Below are 25,449 nucleotides of genomic sequence, written 5' to 3'. Positions count from 1 at the left end.
TTTCTCCCTCTTCAGTGTCTCTTTCAGCAATATGAAGTTGAAACCGGTTACTATGAGTGTTCACCTGATTTTTGGTCCTTATGAAGGTACTTTTTATGCAGATAATTGTTAAGTTGGTTTCCTTCCAGTTGAGAGGAGTGGTGTACAGTTGGTGCAGCTTTCTCTTCTGCTCTCTTGCTCTGCCTCCTCCCCAGTTAAACTGAAAATTTTTTAGTATCCATGTCTGCCTGTAATTATATCATAGTCAATCTTCTTTACGCTGTAAAAGTATAATATTCCTTTATCATAACATTTCACTCACAGCAACTGCTAGAATTTAGCTTTCATTATCTAGACCAATAGTTGTTAACATTATTGTGTATCAGAATCACCTGTAGGGCTTATTAAAAGGCTAAGTGTAGGGCCCCATTCTGAGTTTCTGATTCAGTAGATAGGATTTGCATTTTTACAAGTTGCCAGTTGATGCTGCTGGTACTGCTTTGAAAATCACAGGTCTGTATTCCAAGATATTGATAGGTCCTTAGAAATGATTAGTTTTTGTTTAAATTAATTTTACATGTGAAACATCTGCAGATCAAGGAACAACATGTGGTCAAAAGGTTGCTTATATCAGAGTCAAAACTCTCAGATGAGTAATCTTTCTTGGCTCTCCTCCTTCCTCAGGGTGAATTTATTGCATCTCACTCCTTACAGCCCAGCCATGGTTGAGAGTTTTAGTAATTCCCATCTAGTGCTTCCTTGACTGTTACCACATTAATTTTCCTTAAGCCCAGATAAACCTTAGTGCTTTCTCCTTACCTTACCAAATTAAACAAGCACCTTATATTTTATAGCAGTAGAAATCTCAGCCCACAGACTCATTTGGAAAAGTTTAACTTTCTCTGGTTATCTCGAGTTCAACTTAATTTCTATTTCAATTCCCTATTCCTTTGTATGATAAAAACTCCTGCCACCCACTGGCCCTCTTGGTTGCATCTGAGTTCAGAGTGACTAGCATGGTACCAGCACACCGGGGAAGAGGATCTTCTGGATCATTTTTCTACCCCACTGATGCTGAGATTTGCAAAATTCCACCTGTTTCTCATTTGTTGGTGCACACAAGTCATCGCATTACACACATTCTAACCCTTAAGGCTTCTGTCTAATGTTTCTGATCATTTACTGCATTGTCATAATGGGATAGAAAGCATTGTCCTACCATTCTTGGACTGCAGAAAATTGGGAGGCTACGTCAGGTCCACCTGCATAAACGCACTTTAGAGCCACCCTTTCTATTCTGGAGTTTTATCAGCTCTCTGGTCTATTATTGAGTGTGAGGACACAGCCTTCTTCTGATGGCTGTATTGCTGTCCTAGTCCTCTCACTGGAAGCTCTGTCTTTCTCAGAGATCAAAAGCCATAAGGATTCACATGCAATTTAGGATGTGCAGAGCATTAGCCTTATTCACTATGTGCTTCTATTAAATGTATTTTTTATTTTCCAAGTTCTTCTGCGTCTAGAAACTTCTTTTCTATGCTTTCCTGATGTAACATATTCTGTTTAGGGAAAGAAATGGCATAGAGTCTCCCTGTTTGAACTGGAGTATAGAGAAAGGGATTAAAAAACAGTAACAATAAAAATGAAAATAAGGCCAGGCTCAGTGGCTCACACCTGTAATCCCAGAACTTTGGGAGACTGAGATAGGAGTTTGAGATTATTTTGGGCAACAAAATGAGACCCCTTTCTCTGCAAAAAAAAAAATAATAAATTAGCCAGGTATGGTGGTGTGTACCTGTAGTACTGGCTACTCTGGAGACTGAGGTAGGAGGACTGCTTGAACCCAGGAGTTCAAGGCTGCAAGGAGCCAAGATGAGGCTATTGCACTACAACCTGGGCTACAGAGCAAGACCCTGTCTCTAAAAATAAATAAATAAATAAATAAATAAATAAATAAATACAATATAAATATGTCAGTACATTATCTGCCACAATAACAATCATGGATGGGGAAATGCTGCCCTGCTCATTCTGTACTCTATCCTAGGAGGCTTATTTGTTTGTTTTTCAATGTTTTGTGTTTTTTAGCCCTCTTACCCAGTGAGACAGTCTGGTACATTGTATTGTAAATGCTGAATATAGCCAGAAGAAATGTGAACATTTTGTGTTGGAGTAATAAAAGAAGCTCTTTCCAGGGGAGAAAACATACAGTAGTCCTTAAAGAAACATAAGGTTTCAGCTTCCAAAAGAGAGAAAGTGACAGTTGTCCAGACATTATCCTGACAGCAGCATGATGGCTCAGCTGTAAACATGTGTGCATTTATGTGAAATAATCTGAGAAATGACTAATGCCCTTCCTCCAGGAGAAAACAGAAGCCCAGGAGAGAAAGTAACTTTCCCAATCTTCCACCAGGGGCCAAAGGGATTAGATACATTGTCTCAATTCATGCTGTCCCATACTGCGTTTTACTAACCATCACTGAGCATGTGGATGGGGGACTGGGTTCGCGTACAAGTACTGAAAATGAGGCAAAATAGTTAAATTGTGGAAATGCCTGCTTAAAAATAAAATAAAGAAGAAAAACAAAACAGAATGTCCTTGGTGATCAATTTGTAATGTAGGTGGGAGGAATACAGTGTTTAAAGTTTAAACCCTGCAGCTCAAATTCTATTACAACCAACAATTGTTGAGGCCCTGATAAATTCTAGGGACTGTATGAAGTGCCTTCATCCCCAGCATTCCCTTTACCTCCTTCACTTGCCCCCAGAGGATGTGCTTTGACATCCTTCACAGATTTAAAACACTCTAAAGATCAGTGTGGAGGAAAGAGGTAGGGCTGAGCTTTCTGTCCTCTTCCTTTTCTTCTAGTTGCCCAACTATTTGAAATAAAATGTTTCTCTGTCTTCTCCAAAGTTTTTCAATTCACAAATCATGCATGGACATTTAAAAATATATAAAAATACACACATTTATAAAGAAAAACCATCACCTATTATTTACGAGTTTATTATGTAGAGATGGTCATTGCATTACCATATTGTGGTAAATTTTTGCAAGTTTCACTTTATGATAATCTCTATTTAGGTGCATGAATATGCACTTGTATATATATGCATATGTGTGTGGGTGTATATACATATGGAGAGAGCGAGATTATATGTGTATATATTTTTCTAGTCTTCAGCTGCCCTTAATAAAGTTTTTCTTATCAACATAAGTGTACCTAAATGTAACGTTTACATTTTCTATTTTCTGCCCCGTAATAATAATTGCATTATATACATCTTAAAGTTATCTCATTATTCCTTCACATTTTATCTAATGCATTTATAACATGATTGTACCAATACTTATCCACTAATATTTTATAACCAGAAGAACTGATGTGTCATGTTGATTTCAAGATTAACGAAATAATTGAATATTTTATGTTTAAAATAGTAAAGCAATATCACAAATAGAAATGACAAAATAGAATATTCAGTAAGGTCATTCTTTATACAGCATACAAACCAGACATGATAAGAAATAATCATTTGGTTCCAGAAAAAAATAGCAAGTTTTAATGTAGCAAAGTGTACAAATAAACAGGGCTGAATATCAAACCAGAAACAAAAAGTTTTTCATTAATATATCTGGTTGTTTAAAAAATATATAACCACACATTATATAGTATTTCTTAACCCAAAAGACAGAGCTAAGTATTCTTCACCGTGAGTATTTAGTAATAGATTTCTAGTGAGTAGAATACACCAGATAGTATGGGGCATCATTGCTGACATTTATGTACAGGAAGACTGTGATTTCTATCTTGGGTGAGTTCTTTTTCTCTCTTGAATCACTCACTCTTTGGGGAAGCCAGCTACCATATTACAAGGATATTCAAGCAGCTTTTGTAAAAGACCACACAACAAGTGACTGAAGTCTTATATCAAGTAAGTGACTTCAGATAATTTCAGAATAAAAAATAAATATGCAAAAATAAATTAAATCTCTTTACAGTAGCAAAAAAAATCAGAAAAAAGTAAAATAACAATATTATACACAATATCATTGAAATAATTACTTAGAAATACATCTGACACAGAATGTGATGAATATAGTTAAAAATACAAAGCATTCCTGAGAGAAATTACTTAGGAAAGTTTTAAAAAACAGATATAGCATGCTCAGTATTGCTAGAATTAAATTGTGTTTCCCTAATTTGTCCTACAGATTCAACAGACTCCCGATGAAAATTTCAGCAAATATTTTTATACATATTGACAAACAAATTTAAAAACTCATATGAAAATGTAAGTTTTCTAGAAAAAGGGTCCCCAGCCAGTCTGTGGCCTGTTAGAAGCTGAGCCTCACAGAAGGAGGTGAGTGGCAGGTGAGCGAGCATTCCCACCTGAGCTCTGTCTCCCGACAGATCAGCAGCAATATTAGATTCTCATAGGAGCACAAACCCTACTGTGAACCGCACATGCAAGACATCTAGGTTGCGTACTCCTTCCGAGAATTTAATGCCTGATGGTCTGAGGTAGAACAGTTTCATGCCTAAATCATCCTCCCCAACCTCCTGTTCCACGGACATACTGTCTTCCACTACACCAGTCCCTGGTGCCAAAAAGGTTGGGACACTGCTGATCTAGAATATCCAAATATTGGTAAGATAAACAAGGATGGAATACTAATGTTATCCTATTTGAGACCCACTGTAATCAAGAGAGTGTGGTATTAGTCTAATGACACGTAAACAGATCAATGGCACAGAATAGCCAATAAAGAGACCAAATACATATACATAACTGATTTTTGACTTACATGAAAGAGGAATTCAAGGAGGAAAAAGTAGTGTTATCAACATATAAAAAAGTCTATATGTTGAAATGAAAAACCCAATTTCAATTGAGTCATGTTCAAAAGTTAATATACAATTAATCAAAAAACAATGTATAAAATGTGGAAATATAAAATTACTAGAAGAAAAAATAGAAGAGGCTGGGCACAGTTACTCACACCTGTAATTCCAGGGCTTTGGGAAGCCAAGGCCAGTGGATCACCTGAGGTCAGGAGTTCGAGACCAGCCTGGCCAACATAGTGAAATACCATTTCTACCAAAAACACAAAAATTAGCCAGGCGTGATGGCATATGACTGGAGTCCCAGCTACTTGGGAGGCTGAGGCAGGAACATCACTTGAACCCAGGAAATGGAGTTTGAAGCAAGTTGAGATTACACCACTGCACTCCAGCCTGGGTGACAGAGCAAGGTTCCATCTCAAAAATAAAATAAGTGAAAAAATAGAAGAAAATCTTTATAACCTCAAGTTAGAAAAAGCATAATCTATAATTTTTATAAAATAGTGGATAAAGTAGACTTTATCAAAACTTATTTTTTTGTGGAAAACACTAATAAGATTTAATTAAGTCAAGCCACAGATTGAAAAAAAAAAATCCTCTACAAATCATATTCTAAGAAGGAATTTTTATCCTGGATATATAAAAATTCTCTAAATTCAAAAAAAGAAAGTAAATAATCCAATAAATATTGGCAAAAGATTTTATCAATTTGCCAAAGAAGATAAATGGGTAGCAAAAAAAGTATATGAAAAAATTCTCAATATCAGTAGTCATTAGAAAAATTCAAAATGAAAATGAAATGAGATCCACTAAAGACCTATTAGAACAGCTGAAATTAAAAACATTGTTCATAGTTCTTTTTGGCGGTGATGTGTGGAGGCTCAAGAAGCCGCATATACCACTACTGTGATTGTAAAATGATAAAACCTCTTCATAAAATACTTCGCTAGTTTAAAAAAATGTCAAACAGATAACTACCATATAATCCACCTATCACCATCTCAGGTCATCCCTCTGACCAAAAGAAAATGAAAGCATGTTTCTACACAAAAAATTTATATGAAAGTTCATTCCTGCCTAATTTGTACTAATAAGAAGTAACAGATACAACCCAAATATCTTCCACAGAAAAATGTTTTTGTCAACCTCTCATTGAATCATTCTAAAAAATTCTAATCAGCAACAAAAAGGAATAAACCAATATTAAGAGGCAAAACTGATCTGGTTACTGTAATAGGATGTACTGTAATAGTGTACTTGATATGCAGGGAAATGTCAATGGCTACGGAATTACGAAGCTTGATAAGGCAATATAGATGAAAAATAGGTTTTTTGTAGAGTGTGGATGAAATAATCAAAATATTGTGATCAGAAAGTTTATGTAACCCTTTACAATAGGAAATCATTTCCTTTCTCTCAGTTTTCAGGTGTAAGTCAGAGCCAGAGTCCATAAATAAAAGGACATCTGTGTTTCTTTGTCAAAAGATCCTACAAAATCATTGCAAATATTTAAAATAAATATTATCCCTGTCCTTCTAAAAAGGATCTGACTCTTTCCGAGCTAATAATACCTGAATAAAGCAAGCTGATTAGACTTTTTAAGGAATGGTGGGTATGGGGTTTGAGCTAACATTAATGCAACGAAACCTTCATAGTCATATGGCTAGGGTAGGAAATCATGGAGGCCATGCGATAAAGTGATAGATGAAATAACTGCAGACCCACCAGATGGTCAATATCTTGTCCCTGGGTGTATAATTAAGATAGATACCCTTAACAGTAGAGAGTATCTTCAAATTGTGACCCTGATCCCTCTAATCAGAACTATAAAAATGGAAATATGTGTTAGCTTCCTGGGGTGGTTGTAGCAAATTACAAACAGGGTGGCTTTAAACAGCAGAAATTTATTCTCTCACATTTGTTGAGACCAAAAGTCTGAAATTTGGGTTGGTTTTTCCTGGAGGCTCTGAAGAAAAAGCTATCCTACGCCTCTCTCCTGGCTTCTGGTAGCTGCTAACAATCCTTGTAGATATATCACTCCAACTCTGCCTTCATCGTCACACGGTCTCCTGTGTGTGTGTCTCTGTCTCCATTTTTATTCTTATAGGGATACCAATCTTGGATTAGAGCTCACCTTAATCCAGTATAACCTCATCTTAACTTTAGTAATGACATCTGCAGACAATATTTCCATGTAAGGTCACATTCTGAAATTCGGTGGACATGAATTTTGGAAGGATGCTGTCAACCCAGTACAAAAAAGCTAAATGGAAGTATCTGAAGCTACTACTCACATTTATCCAGCACAGAGAAAATCAGTAGCTATATTGTATTTCAAGAGTGATTGTAGAAGTTAGTGCCATGATTGAAGACCTAAAACAGGATTTGGCAAACAATGTCCCATGCACCAAATCTGGTCCACTGCTTCTTTTTGGAAACAAAATTTTATTGGAGTATGGCCACAGTCATTAGTCTATGCCTTATTTACAGCTGCAGAGTTGAGAAGTCGTGACAGAGACCTTATGACCTATATAGCCTATGGTTATTATCTGGTCGTCTGCAGGAAAGTTTGTCAACCTGACTTAAAGGATGTAGTATCGGTGCTTAGCATAATATCTCACTCCATTTTACCTCTGTGGCTTCTGCTAAAACTGGGGGGATTGTATCAGAAGAAGGTGGATTATTGTTAATATAACCAGATGGTGTTGGTATTTCCAATTATAGCTATTGTGCCAATATAGTTCTTCACTGAAGATGATCCATACAGCTGCTGGCATTCACTCCGTAACCACTGATCTGTGAATGTATAGTTATTGGTCCATATTAGTAGGGTTGATCAAAAGCAGTTTGCCTTTGCATGAGTGACCCAGTAGTATATTTTCAATATCTTACTTCGAGGCTGTATTAACTGTCAGAACTCTGATAAAATATCATCTTTAAGAACGTTGTTTTCCTGATGTTCTGTAAAGCTTCATGTTTGTGCACTGTACTAATAGCATTACACTAATGGGAAATGGTGAGCAGGAGGTGGTGAGTACCATTAATAACCTAGTGTGACACATGCGTCCTACAAGGTGAGGGAGAAAAAACATACGCACACCAAACACGTTTACTGACCAGTCATTGGTGAGAAGTTTTTAAACATGCAGTATTCTGTGGCATGCCACCTTATGCTCCTTATTAAGAAAGAGGCACAGCACTAGGCATCTTTGCGTTTTGAGGCAGAATGTATGATACTTGAGAATAAATCTCTGAAACCTTTCCTGGATGACTCACCAGGCTTTCACTTTTGAGTGAGACCCAGAGCAAGAGATAAATTTGCACCAAAGTCAGACCCTGATCCAAGCTGCTTGCCAAGCTATGATCACATCTAAGCTATTATATATCTATATGATATACAATGTATATATAGTTTATCATATATCATATATATAATGTATGATACGTAGCTATCATATGTAGCTTATCATGTCTGATAGTACTAGAGGTATCCATAGGCGATAAAGGTGCCCTCTGATATTTAGTGAGGGTAAGCTATGCTGATTAATGTCCAGGAAAGATTGTCAGGAAGCCATGCACCTCCTGGGGTGTCTCCTTGTATTTTATCCTGAGTTATAACAGTGAATGGTATTAGGTTGGGTTATTAGGTTGGTGCAAAAGTAATTGCGGTTTTGCTCTCTCTTTTGATGGCAAACACTGCAATTACTTTTGCACCAACCTATTATATTAGAACAGGCTCAAAACAAAAAGCTCCCCCAGGAATCCAATTAACACTGTATCTCTAGATAAGCCAAATTGACTAAGTTACTAGCCAAGGTTGAGTGAAATATAAAATGGGTATTTTAGGAAGGATACAATAAATGCCATTTAGGGTGCTAGAACAGGTTTAGCAGCAGGGACTGTAGCTTGTGTCATTTACCTGTTTGCATTGAATATTTGCAGAGAGTGTAGCTATCACCTCAAACTGGACTCTGCAGTGGATTGCACTTGTATCTCAGAAGAGTAAGAGCCTCTTGTTATCACAATTGAGGCCAAATAAATTAGTATGGGAGTTGGATGCAAGCTGTGGAATGATTAGAAATATGTTCGGTCTTTGCAACCCTGCTCCAATACCTTGCTCTATGCATCTTTTCTATTTGGCTGCTCCTGAGTTATATCTTTTACTATAAAAAGTAATAGTAAGGAAACTTTTCTGGAGTTTTTAAGCCATTCTATCAAATTATCAAACTTGAAAGAGTATGGAGGGAATCCTCCAACACTGTAGCCAAGTTAGACGGAAGAATGGGTAATCTGGGGACACTATACCTGCCACTGGCATCTGAAGCGAGGTCGGTCTTGTGGGACTGAGAGCCTAAACCTGTGGAGCCTGACACCAACTTTGTATAGTTTATGTCAGAATTGAATGAATTTATAGGACACCCATTTGGTATCCAGAGAGTTTGAAAACTGGTGGGTATAAGGGGAAAAAAAAATCACACATTTGGTGTCAGAAGTGTTGGGAATAAAATAGCTCAAATGCAGGGCAGGAGCAGATCTGAATGACCAAGGTATGGACTGTGTCAGATAACCCTTCTGCACCATTTGAGAGTCCCAGTCTGACTTGCCTTTATTCCCACCACTACTGCTCTGTATGGGCATCAGTCAGCTTCATCACGATCTCTGCCTGTGCCACGTGGATTCTGCCCCATGATCTAGGGCTTCTTGATTGACACCAAGGCATGGGAAGCTATGGAAATTCTCTCTGAGTCTGTGTATGCATGAACCTGAAATGTGGGGCAGTTATGAGGTGGAGATGGGAGACAGTACACAAGCCATTTACCCTCTTTGGAGACAAATAGTCATGAGATGCATTTCATAGCCTTTTCAGATAAGGCAAAGGGATTAAAGCCATCAGTCACTCATATGACAATCAACAATAACTCTTAATTTCATGAATTCCTTCTCACAGCCTATTTTGTTTTCCCATCCCTCTCTCTTGCTCTCTGAGATTACATTTCCTAATTAAGTAACACGCATACGTCTTTGTCTAAGATTCTGTTCTACAGAAAAAAAAAAACCTAATAAAATGTCTGTAATTTATTGTTAAATAAAACAAGTCAAGTGTTTTTTATTACATAGTGCATTTTCACTACGGAGAAATAGCCAAATATAAACCCACACAGGAAGAGACAGAGAGAAGAGAGAGAGAAGGAGAAAGAGAGACAGAGGGAGAGAGACAGAGGGAAATACAGATACAGAAACAAGTACAGAAACATATGTTCCCAGATTTTATAATGTTGCCAGATTTTATTTCAAATGGTTAATGTTTTTCCTAAAGAGAGCAGGCTGATTTACGGAGGAATTTAAAAAATGTTTAAACATTTCTGTATAGTTAGAGTACTTTGATAAATGAAGGCATTTCTTGGTAAACCATGAAAAAAACAAACAAAGCCATATGGCTTAGCTTTTTAGGACAAAATTGAACATAGTAAGCTAGAGATTATCATATAAATTTGGGATAATATGTATTTGGATATGTGGATTGAAATATCCTTAATCCAGAGAGGAATGATGAGGAAGAGGCTATTTCCTGATTATATTCTTTTTCTTGAAAACTGAACTAAATAATTTATATTTATTCTTTCATTTTTGTCTCACTACTACCCTGTGGTGTAAGAGTCACAATATCCATTCTATAGAGAGTGAACTTGTGTTTGAAGAAGGTGAGCTAAATTGGCAAGCCATTGTTCACATATGGAAGAGTGGAGCTGTAGACATGACACTTTCTGGTACTGAATCCAGTTTCATTATACCCTGAAGTCTCATCAGGCCTAGCCCAAGGGTGAAACCTCTACAGCTTAGAACATGAGTGAGGTTCAATCAAATGACTATGTGTGAACTAGCATGAAAAGCCAAAATAGTCTGAGAGCAAACTTTGGGAATTGGGAGATCAGTGTTTTAGTCCTCAGGGTTTTCTTAATTCGTTTTGTAACCTTGAGCTACACATGTAACAACCAGATTTTTAGCTTCCTCACCTGTGAAATTAGGTGTTTGACCTAAATATTCTCTGAGTTGGATATCTTCTGGCTCTAAAATTATAATTCTATGGATATAATGCAAAATCATAATGCAGCTTCTAGGTAATATGGGTAGAAAACTTGTAAAAATTGTCAGAATTCATCAGAAGTTGTTCGCATGTGTTTAACATTTCACTTTCCGTACTGATAAGGAAAGGTGAGTCATGAATGGTAAGCATGCAGAATGAAATCTGAAAAAACACTAAAAATCAAGTCAAATTAAATGGAAGTGGTGAAATAAGAAAGGGGCCTCTGAGCTCCAGCCATGAGTAAGGGAAATGTTGAAAGAAGATCCTAAGACAAGAGAAAATGCTTTGGGAATATTTTGCAAACTAGATTTTATTGTTCTCCTTCTCTGACAACCTCGAACTATTTTCTACTACCACCACACCTAAAAAAAAATCAATGAGAATTAAAATGTTTCTTTAAGATCCCCAAGGAATACATTATTTTTTTCTTCTGACTTTGTGTTTTCATATGATTGAGAGGCATTCTTTTGTTCTTCCCCAGGCAGCACTCCTCAATGGGAGGGGCATGTAAATAAAGTAGAGAAGGAGAGAATTAAATATACTTTCAAATGAATTCCTGAGGCCAGGCTGAGAGGGCAGTGAGGCTCCCATGTGACTGTCTTTGATTTGTCTTGTTCCTTATGTGAGTTCCAGAATTCTTTCACTTCTAGTTGGCATCTGTGAACCTAATATTGTGCATATATTTTAAAGGGGGAAGTAAACTTGTTATAGGACTATGAGGTTTGTGCCCATTGCCTGGGAGCAGAGAAAAGCATCAAAACAGTAGGAGTTTCAGCAGAGAGAGTTTAATAATCTGGTTGGCAGCCAAACGAAGAGGTTTGAGGGAATGTTAAATCTAGTCCCTGAGGAGTTTTGGACTGAGCTTTTTAAGGAAATTTTGGCAGGTAGGGGGGCTGAGGAGCTGGTGAAGTGAAAGGTGAAGTCATCAGAAAGAGATGAAAATACCACATTTCTGCACTTGGTCGGTTGCTCAGAGGGGTCTTCAGATTGCCTGACATCAGTGGACCTACTGAAATGCAGAATCTGGAAAATATCTCAAATGGAAGACTTAATGTCTTCTTATTGTCAAAGATGTTATCTATAGATGCTAGGGCCTTGTGACAGGTGCTATATGACTTCTAAGCAGTTAGCAGCTATAAGGAAGTGGGCTATAGGCAACTGCGGAATGCTTAGCGATGCTTCTATTTAATACTTATGCTTTTGGTGAAAAACTAGCAATTTAGTTTTATTTAATTCTATGAGGATGGTTTCAGACTTTTCCATACTCATAAAGATAAACAAACATGATACATGTAACCAATAAACTGATTTATGTTTCACCAAAATAAGGGGAGAAATAAAAAACACTGATTAGTCAATAGACATAGGTTGTAATCTACTGTGCATCTGGGATTGTAACATTTAACACAAGAAGGATAAGCAACTTTTCTTTTCATCATATTATCCCCATTCTAGCCAGGAACACACACACACACACACACACACACATACTATATGTATATATAATATCTAAGATATATATACACATATATATATAAACAATTAACCAGGACAAAATGCAATGAGAGTTGCTCAAGGGAGAATGACTCTTAGAGGTCTAGGTCAGTGTAAAGGTATGTGTCTTCGCCATCTGTGATAAAGTGAGCGACATTCTTTCATGTTCTAGAGTGGGAGAGCTTTCTAAGGCATATGCAAAGATGCTGATGTGGAAATATTTTTTCAGAACAATAAACAGCACATAGAAAATTGGAGAAGGGCCAGTTTTGGTGACAAGAAGTTAGGGCTGTTCAGTAAGCCACACCTTAACCATGCAAAGTGTTGTTTTTCAAATCAAGTAGTTTGGACTTCTCTTGAGAGCTTTGGAGAGCCATTTGAGTTTTCCAGGAGTTGAATAGTTCCAATTTCATTTGCTTTTGAAGATGACTTTACAGGCAATGTCAAAGGAGCCTACTAGATTAAAAAGAACAATGGTTTTGGAAACTAGGGGGAAAAAGCCTTCATTCAAATCTTGATTCCTCTAATTTTCTGTGGTACCCTAAGCACATGGCTTAATTTCTTTGAGAATTTATTTTCTAAATCAGTGCTTTAATTTCCCATTTTTTAAAATGTGAACACACACACACACACACACACAGAGGCACACATGATAACGTAGAATGCATTTGCATGGAATAAATTAGATGACAAATACATATATTATTTTTCTTTGAAAATATTACAAGTAGTTCAAGCAGTAGACAGCAGAAAATTGGTTGAACAGAGGCATTTCATGAGTAGAACTCTTTCAGCAGCCATCAGCCAGGTGAGAGGGTGGTATGCAGTCCTTGACCAACTGAGCGCCATTGTGTTCTGTTTGGATCCCTGGCGGCAGAGTTTACCTTTGTCCTTTGCATCCGGGATTCCTGCCAGGCTCATTGGTGCTTGGAGCACGCTCCTTGCATGGCTGAGCATTCAGCCAGGAAAGCATGAATGTCCCCCATGGCTCTGCCTCTTCTCATTTCATCATGTTATATAATCCCTCCGTGTCCATAAACACTGTCAGAGTTTGCCCTGTGCATTTCTCTCCCCACAGGCCCCTCTGCCATCCACGAGATGACTATAGCTGTTATTTAAAATCCTAATCCTTGTCAATTGCTTTCTAACAGGAAAATGTGCTCTCTGGCTTCTTATTTGCCTGCATGTGGTCATGAAGTAGAAAAAAGCCCAGTATTTGAGGAATGTCTATTATTATGCAAACTGAAATGAAGTCAACCCTTATGCTTAAGGTCATCACAGATTAACAGGTGCAAAAAGAAAACACAGAAAACGTATATAGATAATTGTAATAGGGAACCAAATACAAATACAAAAAGCAATGTGTAACTATTGTGCAATGCAAGTTCCAAAGAAAGAGATATATTAATTCTAAGGGCATCACAGAAGACTTTAGGAAGTGAGCCCTATAGGCCCAAGTAATGGCAGTGCTTCTCAAGTGTCTGTGCTGGTGAGAGTGGGGAGGGAGCAGAGCACAGCACAGACAAAGACCAATGCTGCCAAACAAGAGAAAAATGAGAAGCGGCCGGGCGCGGTGGCTCAAGCCTGTAATCCCAGCACTTTGGGAGGCCGAGACGGGTGGATCACGAGGTCAGGAGATCGAGACCATCCTGGCTAACACAGTGAAACCCCGTCTCTACTAAAAATACAAAAAAAAAACTAGCCGGGCGAGGTGGCGGGCGCCTGTAGTCCCAGCTTCTCGGGAGGCTGAGGCAGGAGAATGGCGCGAACCCGGGAGGCGGAGCTTGCAGTGAGCTGAGATCCGGCCACTGCACTCCAGTCCGGGCGACAGAGCGAGACTCCGCCTCAAAAAAAAAAAAAAAAAAAAAGAAAAATGAGAAGCAAGAAGGTGGAGGCATATGTAGTCACACTGTAATGTGTACTTAAAATGGCTGCTGGAGGATACCTGTAGGTGAGAAGTTTGGAGGCCTGATGCCAACTTAATACTTCACAGCTAAAATGTGCCAGGGAAAGTGTTTTGGCTCTCAAGTGTTTTTTTTTCCAACAGTAACATTAAAGCTACTCCACATTGCATCCCTACTATGTTTTACTGATTTGCATATAAACTTTATGCAGTCTTTACCACAGCAGTAGTAGATTTTTACTTCTGAGGAAAGATTTTACAGTCGATTTTACTGCTGAGGCAACAGAAGAGCAGAGGGTTAAGTGACTTGCAAAAAAGATCAGGCAGACTGTGAGTCAAAAGCAGAGCAAGTGTGAGCTCTGTTAACCTGAACAGGACTGTGCTCTCTTTGGGTCCAGGGTCCCTCCCATCACAGTCAACAACTTCCTACCTCACTGTTAGTTTTACCAAGTAACTCACATGTTGCGGGCTGGGTGATCTAGATACTGGCAGGAAATGCATAATCCTTGTGTACTCTTATACCAGATTGAAGCCATATAAATAAAATTAAAATTGAGATTTATTTTCAGAAGTATGTATATTCCGGTGGCTTGGGCCACCTGGCTGGTAGAGTCCTACTACTTACCTTAATGAACAAATCAGGAATGTTAAGATGAATATAAAAGAGAATACAGCCCTAAAGAAGTCAGTAGAGTTGATTTATTAACAAATAAAAATGCTTAATGATTAGGGCAACCTATCTAGTTGAAACTACCAAGTCTTTGCCAATGATTTACTACTTGAATGAATCACATCTCTAGTAACACAAATAAAAGCCCAATTATAAATAATACTTGCAGTATGATGCAATATACATGAAATTAAAATTAATACTCCACTTTCCATGGATAGACCTTTGATATTCATTTATAGGGTGAAAAATAAGGGATAGTTTTAAATCCAAGAACTACTTGTCTATTAAATATTTATTTCAAATATCTTCCATATCTGACAAAAGGAAGTAAATTTTATCTTGAATGCTTTGGCATTTACTGTGGGGAAGTGGCATTTCTTGATGAATAACAAAAAAAAAACATGTAAAAGAGAGGAAAACAAAAGTTATAGGCTTCAGTAAACCATTCATATTCCATTGCTTTGGCTAAGATTAAGCAATTTACACTAGTGACAAAGTTGTCTTCTGGGGAAATTAACTAATTGTATTTTATTGTGAATTCCAAGACATAATTTGGAGTTTGAATCTTAATTGTACCACTTCTTATTAGTGGTCACAACTTACCAAGAAAATTATATCTCAGTTTTCTCCTACAGGAAATCAAGAACATAAATAGCCCTGACCTCAAAAAGTTATGTGAAAATTAAGTGAGCTAAAAGAGAGTAAGTTATTTTGCAAAGAGTATAAGGGGAAAAAAGCCAACATTCTTTTTATTATTGTGATATCCAGTGTGATTTCCAATCATTTCTGCCTTGAACACTTAAGGATCTGAACTTCCCAAATGCTGGTGGCTCATTCAAGAAGACAGAAGAGCACGTTTATTGTGTAGCTAATAAAGCTGAGCCACGTGCATCATCACCATTAATCTTATATTTGCAGAAAGTATGTATACATAAGTCCTATAAACTATCTTTATCCTTCTCTCTAAAAATAAAGAAACTAACGCTAAAAGAGATCAAGTAGCAACCAAGTTTGTGCAGAAAAAGTCAGAGCTGAGATGTGAGTCTTGATGGCTCTGATAGCAAAGGCTGCCTTCATGCTATGACTCTGCATGTAGCCCCTCTATTGTGGCATCTGTGAACCCCATGTCTGATATCTGAGTATGCTGGAACCTGCCTCTGGGCTGTGGATCCAAAACTTACTGTCCCAACCAGCTGTTGATCTTAGTTGGTTTGAGCTTTCAGTATATTTTTCTATAGAAATAAATATATATAATTTATTCAATTTAAAATCATTTTAAATTACAGGCTACTTAGGTGATAAAATGATATATGCCTAATGATTACAGCTTTTTCCCTAAAGGATTTAAGAGTGTGTGTGTGTGTGTGTGTGTGTGTATATATATGTGTGTGTGTGTGTGTATATATTAATTTTATATAAACTCAAATATATAATAAATATCAATATGTAATATGTATAAATATATAATATATATTATTAATTAATATATATATATATATACACACTTAAATCCTTTAGGAAAAAAGCTGTAATTATTAGGCACATATCATTTTATCACCTAAGTAGCCTGTAATTTAAAATGATTTTAGTTGCCACTCTCCTTTTCTCACTACTGTGAAGATAACATTTATCACTTCTTCAAATTCCTCTTGAAGAGTCCATTCGTATAAAACCAGAATTGAACACGGTAGTCTTTTTTAATCATTTCAAGAGTCAGAGAACAAGATGTCCGTCACCCACAGCTCAACATTAAAATCCATATTTTACAGTTTCATACTTTTTTTATTATTTTTGCTTAAAAAGCTTCCCAGCATCTCTTTTCTCCTTCTTCTAAGATTGCAGCTATTACCTTTGAGAGTCTCTATTTTGCAGAGCAATTAACAGGAAGCCTGATTCTGACCCTAAATTATAGTGGTAGCCACCCAATGAAAGGGATCTAATTCCTCAGAAGGTCTTCCAATGACACCTTCAGAACCGTTTCTTATCTGCACATGCACTTTGGAGCCTCAGACCTCATTATAAACAGCATATCAAAATATTTCTTTATTTATTATGTTTTCTTCAAAAGGTATTCTTGTCAATAAAATTTCCCTATTTAGTTGTCCATTTCTCCTTTAGAAAATAACCTTTGAATTTGCGTTTTGCCAACTCATTGTGATGAGTTAGCTTCCTAAACTTACAAAGTAGCCAAACATATTCTGTAACATAATAAACAAGTCAAATTGGAATAGTAAATACGAATACCACAGATGAAATGCTCATAAATTCAGAAAATGATAGGCAGTAATGGATTTTTCATAAAGAACCAAGGAAAGCCGTAAAGAATTTCCAAATGTCAATGTAATTTTGTGGCTTCTATCCTAAAGAAAATTCAAGAGCTCGATCTTAAGCCTAGACATTTTTTTTATAAAGCTTTTAACTGACTCATTTTTCTACTCTATATGTCCTACTGGGAAGCCGGCATGGAAGCAGCCATCACTTGCGCTGTGCCCCTTGATTTCTAACTTGTTTTCCTCCTCCTGCTCCCCACTCCTAATCCACTGCTTCTTGGAGATGCTTCTACAATACAGAGCTAATCATCTCACTTTTATTTTCTTCTGGATCTTCAACAACTTCTTATTTTTAATATTAATATTTAATGATTTTTAAAAGTCTGGTATAAACCTTTGTTTCCAGTTCAGTATAAGGCCATCATGACACTTAAATCTGACAAATAAAAGTTAGGCACTTTTTTCTTGTACTTGTAACGCCTTGCTTCTGTGACTTTGTAAAGATTCATTCATTTCCTGAAGTGGGCTTTCTACCTTTATCTGTCTGTGGAACCTTCTGTCCACCCAAAGACCCAGTTGTATCACAGTATTTTGTTCTATTAAACATTTGTTCATTTCTATGTTTCCCTATTCCACTAGATCCTGATTTGTCTAAAGGAAGAGGCCAGGAATTTTACATTGTTTCTCACGCCCTAATAGAATAACAGGAATATAAAAGATAAGCAAACTGTTGACGTCAAACAAGTACATTTTTTGTCATAATTCCACTGAATCTGCAATAATGTGCTTTGAGTACTTTTTTTTTTTTTTTTTTTTTGCTAGGCAGTGTGTTTAGACCAATTCTTGAAGGATGTTATGTGTGAGATATCTGCTTATATGCTAGTAAAGGTGAACAGCACTTAAAAGATTAGCAAACGTTTTAGTCTGCAGAGTTAAAATGCTGAAAAGATTAAATACCAAGAAAGAATAGCCCCAGCCTGAAGCATTTATGGAAGAGATATCATTACAAATGAACTTTAAGAGACAGACAGGATTGAAACCTCAGAATATATAGTGAGGCCATTCTAAGAATGGAAAAGGCACAGAACAACAGCAACATGATAAGGCAAGGAACACACGTGGAGGCTGTCAGGTGGCCTCTAGGAGGAGGAAAGAAGTAGATGTGAGGACACAGCCATAACCATATTCCTTCACTCACAAAGTACACACACACTTCACACTCTTCCTCTTGAACTGGGCCTCCTCCAGTCCTTCCATCCTCCCTAAGCCTCCACATGCCCTGACCAGAGCTCATGCAGACTCTTGGCTCAGAAGCTGGGCACTGCCTCCTCAGTCATCTACCTGTCACAGCAAGTTCTGACTTGTCCTAGCTGTCAGGGTGAATATGAGGCTGAACGAATGTGCAGCTTCTTTCAGTACAGGGTCTCTACTCTGTCACCTCTAGGATACCTTTTGATTAAAATATATGAATATGGTGAGGCAAAATAAACCTTGGGACCCCCGAATCACTAAGCCGAAGGAAAATGTCAGGCTGGGAACTTCGTTGACCAAACCTGCCTCCCACAAATTTCTTGCAGACAAAGGACAGACAGAACTCAAAGTCATCCCTCTGCTCACATGAGACAAATGCATATGTGATTGCTTGCTTTGCACTAAGCCAGACTAAGGCATAAGTGACTATTCCTGTACATTGTGCATTCAGAGAAAGGCTAATCAGAAACTCAAAAGAATGTAATCATTTGTCTCTTATCTACCTATGACCTGAAAGCCCACTCCCCACTTCAAGTTGTCTTGTCTTTCTGGAGTGAACCAATGTACATCTTACATATATTGATTCCCCCCCTCATGTCTCCCTAAAATGTGTAAAACCAAGCTGTACCCCCGCCACCTTGGGCACATGTCAGGACGTCTTGAGATGTATCAAGGGTGAGTCCTTAACCTTGACAAAATAAACTTTCTAAATCCATTGAGACCTGTTTCAGATACTTTTTGGTTTACAATACACACACGCACACACACACATACACGTGCGCACGACTTTGACTACCCTGAAACACAAACTTCCATCTTTGCAGAACTACTATAGAATTACGGTGCTCTAAATGCTACCTGAGGGAGCTGTGCTGAAGTACGTGTGTCCATTTATTAACTAAGTTGTTTAATTTTTTTCCCTAACGAGTTGTAGAATTTCTTGACATATTTTGGATATAAATATTTTATAAAATGTGTGATTGAGAATATTTTGCTCCAGTTTATGAGTTGCTATTTATATTCATTTAGTTCATTGATGAATAAATGTTATTAATGCAGTTCATTTTGTCTATTTCAATCCCATATAGATATCCAGTTTTTACTCTGCCAAGATTATAAAAAGCTACATAAAAAGCTACCTCCAGTTTTTATTTGGACATATATATGGCTTTTACTTGGCTTGGTGAATAGATACTTTTGCTGGTGGAATTGCTGTGGCACTATAGTTAAAAACCAATTTAACCAGTAGAAAGCTGAAACTGGATCCTTTCCTTACCCCTTATACGAAGATTAATTCAAGATGGATTAGAGACTTAAATGTTAGACCTCATACCATAAAAACCCTAGAAGAAAATCTAGGTAGTATCATTCAGGACATAGGCATGGGCAAGGACTTCATGTCTAAAACACCAAAAGCAACGGCAGCAAAAGCAAAAATTGACAAATGGGATCTAATTAAACTAAAGAGCTTTTGCACAGCAAAAGAAACTACCATCAGAGTGAACAGGCAACCTACAGAATGGGAGAAAATTTTTGCAACCTACTCATCTGACAAAGGGCTAATATCCAGAATCTACAAAGAACTCAAACAAATATACAAGAAAAAAACAACCCCATCGAAAAGTGGGGAAAGGATATGAACAGACATTTCTCAAAAGAAGACATCCATACAGCCAACAGACACATGAAAAAATGCTCATCATCACTCGCCATCAGAGAAATGCAAATCAAAACCACAATGAGATACCATCTCACACCAGTTAGAATGGCAATCATTAAAAAAATCAGGAAACAACAGGTGTTGGAGAGGATGTGGAGAAATAGGAATACTTTTACACTGTTGGTGGGATTGTAAACTAGTTCAACCATTATGGAAAACAGTATGGCAATTCCTCAAGGATCTAGAACTAGATGTACCATATGACCCAGCCATCCCACTACTGGGTATATACCCAAAGGATTATCAATTATTCTACTACAAAGACACATGCACACGTACGTTTATTGCAGCACTATTCACAATAGCCAAGACTTGGAATCAACCCAAATGTCCATCTGTGACAGACTGGATTAAGAAAATGTGGCACATATACACCATGGAATACTATGCAGCCATAAAAAAGGATGAGTTTGCGTCCTTTGTAGGGACATGGATGCAGCTGGAAACCATCATTCTTAGCAAACTATCATAAGAACAGAAAACCAAACACCGCATGTTCTCACTCATAGGTGGGAACTGAACAATGAGATCACTTGGACTCGGGAAGGGGAACATCACACACTGGGGCCTATCATGGAGAGGGGGGAGGGGGAGGGATTGCATTGGGGAGTTATACATGATATAAATGATGAAGTGATGGGTGCTGACGAGTTGATGTGTGCAGCACACCAACATGGCATAAGTATACATATGTAACAAACCTGCACGTTATGCACATGTACCCTAGAACTTAAAATATAATTAAAAAAAAAGAAAAAACAACAGAATATATATTAAAAAAAAAAAAAACAATTTACTATACAAGTATGAGTATATCTCTGGACCCTATTCTGTTCCATTCATCTGTTTGGCTATCTTGAGTGCTGTATCTTTGTAGTAATTCTTGAAATCATGTAGTGTAAATTCTGCAATTCTGTTATTCCTCCTAAAGATTGTCTGTGTTCTTCTAGGTCATTTACATTTCCATATTCATGGTAAAATCTGAATGCCATTTGTCACAACCAAGCTACAAGGATTTTGAATGGGACTGCACTGAATGCATACACCAATTTGGGAATATTGACATATTAACAACTTTGTGTCTGCTAATCCATGATCATAATGTATTTATTTTTCTATCTTTAGATCATTAATTATGTATTACAGCATTTTTTAATACTTTTCAAGGGCTAGGTATTACATATATTTCATTAGATTGATTCCTATGTATTTTATAGATTTAATGCTGTTGTGATAACCTTTTTATTTCATTTCAAACTATTCTTTGCTAGTTTTTATACATAAACCCATGTCTTGCTATTTTATGAAAAGGTTTAGTTAAAATTGGTGTTAATTCATCTTTAATTATTTCCTGGAATTTATTTTTGGAGTTGTCTGATCTCACATTTTTCTTTGTGGGAATTTTTAAATTACAAATTTAATTTCTACAATAGATGTAGGCATAGTCAGGTTTTCTAATTGTGTCAATTTTATTGTGTTTTCTCATTGTTTTCACCGTTGTGCTCTCAGCTATTGTTATTTTACATTTTACTTCTAAATATGTTATAAAGCACAAAATACATGATGTTATTGATATATTATGGTGATTCCTCAAAGAGCTAAAAGCAGAACTACCCTCCCCCATATGTGTATGCTCTTAACTATCCTGAAACACACGCGCGCACACACACACACACACAGATATATATGCCCTCAACTATCCTGAAACACAAGCTTCTATCTTTACAGAATTACCATAGAATTACCATAGAATGACATTGAATGATTTATATTCCTCTGGGTATGTACCCAGTAATAGGAGTGCTGGGTCAAAGGATAGTTCACTTTTAGCTCTTTGAGGAACCACCATACTGTTTTAACTTAATATATTCAAATGCTAATTGATGCTTTAGGTCATCAGTTAGCATTTATATATTGTTAAAAACAAAGTGGTACACTTTCATTTTTAAACATATTTATTGTTTTGATGTTCCTCATTGCTTTCTACAGATCCAAGATTTTAGCCTGCCAAAAACTAGTCTTTCTTATGGTATGATTCTGCTGACAAATTCTGTTTTTCTTCAAATTTTACTTTGATTTTTGAAAGATGTGTTTAGGTTTGTTACATAGGTAAACTCATGTCATGGGGTTTGTTTTGCAGATTATTTCATCACCCAGGAATTAAGCCCAGTACCCAATAGTTACTGTTTCTGCTCCTCTTCCTCCTTCCACTCTCAATTCTCAAGACACCAAATGCCTGTTGTTTCCTTCTTTGTGTTCAAAAGTTATCATCATTTGGCTCTGCCTTAAAAGTGAGAACATGTGGTATTTGTTTTTCTGTCCCTGTGTTAGTTTGCTGAGGATAATAGCCTCCAGCTCCATCCATGTTCTTGCAAAAGACATGATCTCATTCTTTTTATGGCTACATAGTATTCCATAGTGTATATGTGTCACATTTTCTTTATCCAATTGGTCATTGATGGGCATTTAGGTTGATTCCTGTCTTTGCTATTGTGAATACTGCTGCAGTTAACATTTGCCTGCATGTGTCTTTGCAGTAAATGATTTATATTCCTCTGGGTTTATACTCAGTAACGAGATTTTTGGTGTCTTTGTCATGAAATCTTTCCTTGTACCTACATGAAGAATGGTGTTGCCTTGGTTATCTTCCAGGATTTTCACAGTTGTGGGTTTTACATTTAAGTTTTTAATCCATCTTGAGTTGATTTTTGTATGTGGTGTAAGAAGGGGATACAGTTTCCACATTCTGCACATGGGTCACCAGCTATCCAGCACCATTTATTGAATAGGGCGTCTTTTCCCCCATTGCTTGCTTTTGTCAGCTTTGTTAAGTATCTGGTGGTTGTAGGTGTCTGGCCTTACTTCTGTGCTCTCTATTCTGTTCCATTGGTCTATATGCCTATACATTTTTTAACCAGCGTCATGCTGTTTTGGTTACTGTAGCCCTGTAATATTGTTGGATGTCAGGTAACGTGATGCCGTCAGCTTTGTTTTTTTGTTTTGTTTTGTTATGTTTTTTTGCTTAGAATTGCCTTGGCTATTTGGACTGTTTTGTGATTCCATATATATGTTAAAATAGTTTTTCCTAGGTCTGTGAAATTGTCATTGGTAGTTTGATAGGAATAGCATTGAATCTGTAAATTGCTTTGGGCAGCATGGTCATTTTTACAATATTGAGTCTTTCTATCCATGAGCATGGGATGTTTTACCATTTGTTTTTGGCTTCTCTAATTTATTTAAGTAGTGTTTTGTAATTCTCATTGTAGAGATCTTTCACCTCCCTGGTTAGCTATATTCCTATGTATTTTATTCCTTTTGTGGCAGTTGTGAATGGGACTGCCTTCCTGATTTGGCTCTTGGCTTGGCTGTTCTTGTTGTAGAGAAATGTTAATTAAATGTGCACATTGATTTTGTATTCTGAAACTTTGCTGAATTTGTTTATCAGCTGAGGGAGTTTTTGGGTAGAGACTACGAGGTTTTCCAGATATAAAATCATGTCACCTACAAACAGAAATAGTTTGGCTTCCTCTTTTCCTATTTGTTCAGCTCTGATTTCAGTTATTTCTTGTCTTCTGCTAGTTTGGGGTTGATTTGTTTTTGCTACTTTAATTCTTTCAGTTGTGATGTCGAGTTGTTAATTTAAGATCTTTCTAACTTTCTGACGTAGGCATTTAGTGCTATGAATTTCCCTCTCAACACTGCCTTAACTGTGTCCCAGAGGTTCCACTATGTTGCATCATTGTTTTCATTAGTTTCAAAGATCTTCTTGATTTCTGTAATTTCGTTATTTACTCAAACATCATTCAAGAGCATGTTGTTTAATTTCCATGTAATTGCATGGTTTTGAGCAATGTTCTTAGTCTTGTCTTCTATTCGTATTGGCATTGTGGTCTAAAAGTATGTTTGATATGATTTTGGATCTTTTGTTGTTGCTGAGGATTGTTTTATGTCCAATTATGAGGTCAATATTAGGATATGTGCCACGTGGCATTGAGAAGAATGTATATTCTGTTGTTTTGGGGTGGAGAGTTCTGTAGAGGTCTATCAGATCCATTTGGTCCAATGTTGAGTTCAAGTCCTGAATATCTTTGTTAATTTTCTGCCTTGCTGATTTGTCTAATCCTGTCAGTGGAATGTTGAAGTCTCCCAAGTAGATTTTAGGTTGCCGGTGTTTTTGTTTTCTAGATTTTTTTCCCCTTTGCACCTTAAATATGTTGTTTCATAGTCTTCCATGTTCTTTTGCTTCTGATGTTAAGTTCACTGACATTCTATCCTTCCCATCCCCCAGTACAGTATCTAATGCATTATGTCTTGTTTTCCCCTTCAACTTCTTTGAAATTTTTTCATTATTTTGGTTTTCAGCCATTTGATTATGGACATGCATTGGTTTGTTGCTCTGTATTTATTCAGCCTGGGATTCACTAGCATTTTAGATACTAGGATTAATATTTTTCATCAAGTTTTAAAAAACTGTGACCAATATTAGTTAACATGTATTCTACTTAATTTCTCTCTTCTCTCATATGTTAGGAGCCTTGGCACTGCCCCACAGGTTACTCAGACTCCAGTTAATTTTTAAGATATTTTTCCGTATTTTAATTTGAATATATTCAAATGATTTTTCCTCAATTTCACTGATAACTTATGCTATTAACCTCAGAGAGTGAGTGCTTCACCTCAAATATTTTATTCTTCATTTCTATAATTTTCATTTGGTTCTTGGTACAGTTTCAAGTTTACTATTAAGATCCCCATTTTTTTCCTACAAAGTTGATATTTTTCCTTTAAGAACCTCAATGTATTTTAATAGCTACTTTAAGTTAATATTTTATTTCTACATTTTGGATATATTTCTACTGACAAATTTGTTTTTCTGGTTGTGAGTTAATTTTTCCTGCATCTTCATATTTATTAATATTTTAATTTTATACTAAGCATTATAGATGTTATCTTACAGACTGTCTAGATTTTGTTTTGTTTCTTCAGGCAGGTAGTTACAGATTTTCATGTGAGCTTGTTCCCTTTGAATATTGCTTATAACCTTTTGCAAGATGAGCTGAGTAGTCCCTACTTTTGAGCTGCATTAGCACTATCCATAAATGTTTTATTACTGGAGTATCCTTCTTATGATTTGGTGCTTAATCACTCTGGCTGGTTGGAGTTGAGCAACTCACAGTCCTTTGGGAACTCCAGGTATTTCTTGTATCATAACTCCTCAGAATATATATGT

The sequence above is a fragment of the Trachypithecus francoisi genome, unplaced genomic scaffold (genome assembly GCF_009764315.1).
Source record: "Trachypithecus francoisi isolate TF-2019V2 unplaced genomic scaffold, Tfra_2.0 Lachesis_group4, whole genome shotgun sequence".
NCBI lineage: Eukaryota > Metazoa > Chordata > Mammalia > Primates > Cercopithecidae > Trachypithecus > Trachypithecus francoisi.
Note: the sequence above shows the minus strand (reverse complement) of the source record.